Here is a 6069-nt window from a genome sequence, read left to right as displayed (position 1 = left end):
TGGCATGGTTCTTCAACTAAAGATAAGAAAGCTCATTTATTTGCTTGGGAAAAATGTGCGTTTCTAAGAAGAATATGCATGTGTGGGGGGTGGGGGGGGGGGGTGTAAGGATTGCCTGGGATCATAATATTCGTTCACTTTCTAAACTGGTTTGGAGATTATTGTATAATTCTAATAATGCTAGTAGGATCTGGGCAGTAGTTCTCAAAGCTAAATATTTTCCTTTTAGAAACCTATTGGATAATGAGGTTATTTGTGAGAGGGTTTTTGGTCTAGGAATAGTATAATTAGTGTTCTGTTGATCATTGAAAAAATTGTGTGTATTCGTATAGGGAATGGCAAGTCGACCAATATTTGGGATGACCTATGGTTACCCATTGTGCCTTCTTTTTTGTGTTCCCCCCTCCCTCTGGGTCTCAAAATGGTAGTTGTAGTAGGGTGTTAGATCGGATAAATGGTGTTGTTTGGAACGTGGTTCTAATCTTTAACACATTTCTTTTTGGTAATGAGTAAATTTATTGAGAAATACGGATAACACTCCTACCATCTACCACAAGTGGAGTAGTTAGGCAGGGATCGGAATTGGGCCAAACAATCCTCTCTGAAATGGATTGGGCCCTCCTTGCAAGGGTGTCTGCTACATTTTGATGTGATATTGCTGAAGAAACTATCAGAATCCCTTTACCTCTCGATAATATTTCTGATTCCATTTTCCTATCCTTTCACAAAAACTGGGGGATATAACAACGAGCTTTGTGGCATCTCAGCTAGGGAGGGCATGGATGATTGGTAATTTTGTTGTGATAACTAAAAATTTGTGTAAGTGGTTTTCTTTTCGAAACTTAAGCTACATCCAAAGTTTAAGTTCCTTATATGGCGTTTACTGATGGACGGGTATGGTAAGGGGACTTGCTTTGTTACTTTTGTAAACAAAATATTGAATTTGAGTGTCATGTATAATTTTCTTGCTCTTTCTCTAAAATAATTTGGGTTGTAGGCCTTTTGGGCCTTCGCACAGAGCAATGGATCAATGATTCTAACTTTTCTCTCTTTCTTTCTTATTTGATATATCATCAAAAGAGGATCATAGATGGTTTTGAGTGTGCTATTTTCTTTGGAACCATCGGAACTAGATTGCCTATCACCATTGTATTCCCAACCCTTGTAGTATCCTTTACAATGTTTCTCAATGACTCAATAATCTGCTTTTGAACGACTTGAAGCCCTCAATAGAGTCTTCGGTTATTTCTGTCCCTACTTTTGACCATTCTATGATTTTATCTTCCTCTGTGCTCACCAATAGCCTAACTGTGAGGCCCCGTTTGTTTAGAGGGGAAGGAGGGGTGAAATTGTTGGGAAGATAGAACCCACATGTTGGTAGTAGGGTTTTGTTGGGGGTGGAAATGTTGATGTAAAGTTACTTTTCCAATGAATGGTAATCAAAATCCCACCAATTTGGTAGGACATTGGATAGGATAGGGGTGAGATTTTGAAATGCTACATCAGCAAACAAAGCATTTAATGATGTTCCCTGAGCTTTGTCAAGTTCACCAACCCCAGGATAATCAAACAAGATTAGGTTGAGATTTTGAAGTGACACAACCCACATCAACATTTTTCCACCCCACCTAAGTCCCCTCTAAACAAACGGGCCTGAAGGTAATGCTATGTTACTGGTGGTTGAAGATTTCGATTTTCTTACTAATGAGTCTGGTTGGGCTTCCCTTATTGTTTGATATAATGGGTTTGCTTTTTTGGGGAAAGGACTTCGGTTCTAAAGAAGACAAGATCTAGGCCACGGCCAGGGGAATTCTCCAAGGGCTGGCAGGGGCAAGGAAGTTGGGGTATGATCCCTTAGAAGTTTGGGTAGATTCTTGGCAAGTGATTATTTTTTTCTACAAGGAGGCAGCGGCTAAATGGCCATGGGGTTTATTTCAAGTTCTGTATAATGTGAATAGGTTGTTAAAGAAGTTTAGTACTATTCTGTGGAAAGAACACCTGTTTTTTTTCTGTTTGTTAAACATTTGTCTAGGAAAGCTAGAAGCCTAGAACAGGTAAAATTAGGATAATGAACACAAAGGATGTGATGGGTATCTTATCTGTTTTTTTGTTAGTTTAATTTTTCTTTCACCTATCAAAATTTTTTTTTAGTAAATCCATCTCTACTTGACTATCCAATTTTCTAAATTTTTGTGTGGATCTGTTGAAGATAATTTGGAAAATGCAATTCTTCACTAATTGGACCTGATCAATGATCTCAATAACACATAAACATGAAACAAGCACAGGCCAAAAGGGCTGAAACAGTCTTAATCATAGGTGCAACTTCAACACATGCGCAAGAGGAGTTCCTCTATGGTTCAATTTAAGCGTACCAGCATAACCTGTGCTGGACTGTCGCTTGTAATGAAATGGTTTTCCCTTTGTATGAAATAACATTTTGATTGCAATGATCTTTACAAGAAAGAGGGCTTTTAAAATACAGTGGCACAGTAGGGAATTCAGGACAAAGCTCGTTGTTCTTATGATGGTCCATATGCGTTTCAAACCCTTAAAAAGCCTTTTCTCTTCGCTTTTCTCATTCCTATTCCTTTCCTAGGCTTTTTACTGGACCGCTCTTTCTCGACCTTCGCACCCTTCCTTTCTCTCCTCTCTCTCCTCTCTCTCCTCTCTCCACTTACCTAGAACGATGGGGGAATACGGACTGTTACAGTGACTGACTGACTGACTGTGCTATGGCTCAGTGGGTTTTTGCCCTTTTTAAGCGATTCCTCTCCTTTCTCTTATGTTCCTTTCCTCTTCGATCCATCACTTCCCCTTTTTGGTTTTCCTTCTTTTGACGCCCTCTGCGTTTCTGTGATTCTTTCCTTTGTTAGTTAGTCTGGGTGGCTACTTCCCGTCACGAACTGTGACGTCCTGCTGGAGTCTTCGTACATCCTTCCTGCACCTCCTCTTCTGTGGTGAGCTGTCCCGAATTGGATGACGACTGGTTTCTTGGGTTCTTGTAGCTTTTGCTCAGCTTTTTGAGCGTCCTGTTTTTAGTGTCTCCCCTCTGTTGCCTTTCTGATTCCTGCATTTTTGTTCTTCTCAGGCTGCTGTCCGTTATGACGACGAGAGCTTTTGGTCCCAGGGTCGATTCTCGGCACCGCAGCCGGCAATCTAGGCCAAACTTTCGTTTTGTGGATGATCGTTCTCCACATTTCTCTATTTGGGAGTCCAGAACTCGTAGAGGTCTCTCCCTCACTCAGTCACGCGATGCTGTTAGTGCTTGTTCTTTTCATGGGTATGTGGTTGGGTTTCCCAAACCTTCTAAAGACGAATTCTGTTCGTTTCTGGGGAACTTGTGGGGACCTTGTGGTGCTCTGCTGGTCATGTGTTTTGATAAAGGAAGCTTCTCTGTGGAATGTCGCCTCCCCTCTCATAAGGCTGCTATTATGGCTTCTGCACCTTGGTGGTTTGAGAAATGTCTCCTACATCTAGTTGATCACTCTGTGGACGATCCTTATTATGTGTTTGAAAGGGATCTCATTTAGGTGTGGATTCATGTCTTCGATATTCCGCCAGCCAGTTTTGACAATATGCATATACGCCAAGCGCTATCTGATGTTGGAGAAACCCGTGAGATTATGCTCCAGACTAGTGCGTTGGGTCTGCCTCCGTTCACGGCTCGAGTTAAGGTCCTTATTGATAAGCGCAAGCCCCTGGTTATCTCGGCTCAGTTCGATAATGGTCAAGGCACTTTGCTTTCTGTTCCCATCAAGTATGAGCTTCGACTACTCTGTTTGTGTTGTGGTCGTGTCTACCATGATATTTCACATTGCCCGTATATCAGGGGTCACTCGGACCCTAGCGTGCCTCCTCTGGGTTTCTACAACAACGTGCTTACTAAGCCCTTGTTGATCAATGTTGTGTCTGGCCTGTCTGGTCTGTCTGACCCTTCGAAGTCAAAGTCTCTTGCTTCATCAAATATGGACATTTCGAATTCTGTTTCTGGATCTGCGACAGCACCTCCTGCTGCATCTTCTACACCTCTGCGTAATCCATTCTCTGGTTGTGCGACTTCCACTGTTCTGGTGGGTGAGACGGGCAGCCCCCTGACATTTGATTCTACTGTCCTCTCTGCACTCGGGGGCTCGTTCACTGCACCCATGCCTTCCCTGTTCTCCATGGCTGAGGATCTCAATTGGGTCTTTCCTGAGATTGCTGCGCAGCCCCAGCGCCTATGAATCCGCCTGTTTGGTTGGACCCTGGGATACCCCCTCCATCAATTTTCTCTAGTTGGGGTTCTGGCTCTAGTTCGCAGCCTGCTAGTCCTCCCTCTTCGGCATCTCTGTTTACTGCAAGTACCTTCAGCTCCAACATGTTTGTTGGTTCTACTCAATTCTCCCCACCATCCAAGAAAAGAAAGATTACTCTGGTTGAGTTAAGCAGTGCCACTCTCTCTGAATTCTCGGCACTTAAGGATATGCTTACGTCTGCTTTATTATCCTCTTCAGATCCCCGTATGCTCCTCTCTCTTGCAAAAGATTGGCTTTCTTAAGTTGCACCCCCTCCTGTTGGTTTTTCTGTTTCTGCTGGTTGTTTTGACCCACTGAGCTCTGCCTACACTGTTACTGATCCAGTCACTCCCACATCGGTCCAGGTAAGTGATTCTACTCCCCCCCCCCCCCCCCTTTATGATTTTCAACAATTCTGGTGCTGCTATTTTGTTGTACTTCTCTCTCTGATCTGGTGTTGGTTTTTCCTTGATAACAAAGCTAGGAAGCATTGTTTTATTCCTCGCAGGTCATTGTTCTATCATTATTATTGTTTAGTTTATTCCTCTGTATATTTGGTTTACTGCTATTTCCCTGTCTGTTTCTGTGCTGTGCTTTCTTAGTGGTTATTTCTTTTAGCTTTCTTTGCAATATGATTATCCTTTCTTGGAATGTTAGGGGTTTGAATAATGCATTCACAAAGCACTGTTTAACGCAATACATACAGAAGATTCATCCTGACCTGGTCTTCATGTGTGAGACTACGTGCCCTGCCCATGACCAATTAAAATTTAACTTCCTGTAATCTCACTTTAAAACTATCACTACTATTAGAAGCACTGGTTCTCGGGGTCAGTAGGGAGGGTTATGTATTTTGGCAAAACCAAATCTCTCTGTCTCTGTCCAATCCACCCACTCCAATTTTGTGGTAGTTTCTGTTGACCAACCCCTTGGAACCCCTGTGTGGATTGTGTTCCTTTATGCCCCACCTCATGCTTCTGGAAGGGGGTGTGTGGACCACTCTATCCAATTTTTTGACCACAATCCCTTCCCCATTTACTATAATTGGGGACTTCAATGAGGTCCTGTCTCCTGCTGATAAATTTGGAGGATCCTCTTTTACCATACACCCCTGCCCATGACCAATTAAAATTTAACTTCCTGTAATCTCACTTTAAAACTATCACTACTATTAGAAGCACTGGTTCTCGGGGTCAACAGGGAGGGTTATGTATTTTGGCAAAACCAAATCTCTCTGTCTCTGTTCAATCCACCCACTCCAATTTTGTGGTAGTTTCTGTTGACCAACCCCTTGGAACCCCTGTGTGGATTGTGTTCCTTTATGCCCCACCTCATGCTTCTGGAAGGGGGTGTGTGGACCACTCTATCCAATTTTTTGACCACAATCCGTTCCCCATTTACTATAATTGGGGACTTCAATGAGGTCCTGTCTCCTGCTGATAAATTTGGAGGATCCCCTTTTACCATACACCCCTCCACACAAGCATTACTCAACCTTATTTCAAACCATAGCCTTGAAATCCTGACACCCCCCGGATCCAACTTTACTTGGTCCAACAAACAAAAACCCCTTAGGCTCATTAAGGAGTGCCTCGACAGGGCCTCAGCCTCTCCCGGGTGGGTCTCTGAATTTCCACTTTCAAACCTCTCTAAGCTACCATCTGTAGGTTCTGACCATAATCCAATCTACCTTCAAACCACCCCTTCTACAAGAACTTTTAAAACATTATTCCACTTTTAGGCTGCTTGGGTCTGTCACCCAGACTTTCTCTCCTTCTGTGGCCATCAATGG

The sequence above is a fragment of the Telopea speciosissima genome, chromosome 7 (assembly GCF_018873765.1).
Source record: "Telopea speciosissima isolate NSW1024214 ecotype Mountain lineage chromosome 7, Tspe_v1, whole genome shotgun sequence".
Classification (NCBI taxonomy): Eukaryota; Viridiplantae; Streptophyta; class Magnoliopsida; order Proteales; family Proteaceae; genus Telopea; species Telopea speciosissima.
This window is presented reverse-complemented; position numbering follows the sequence as displayed.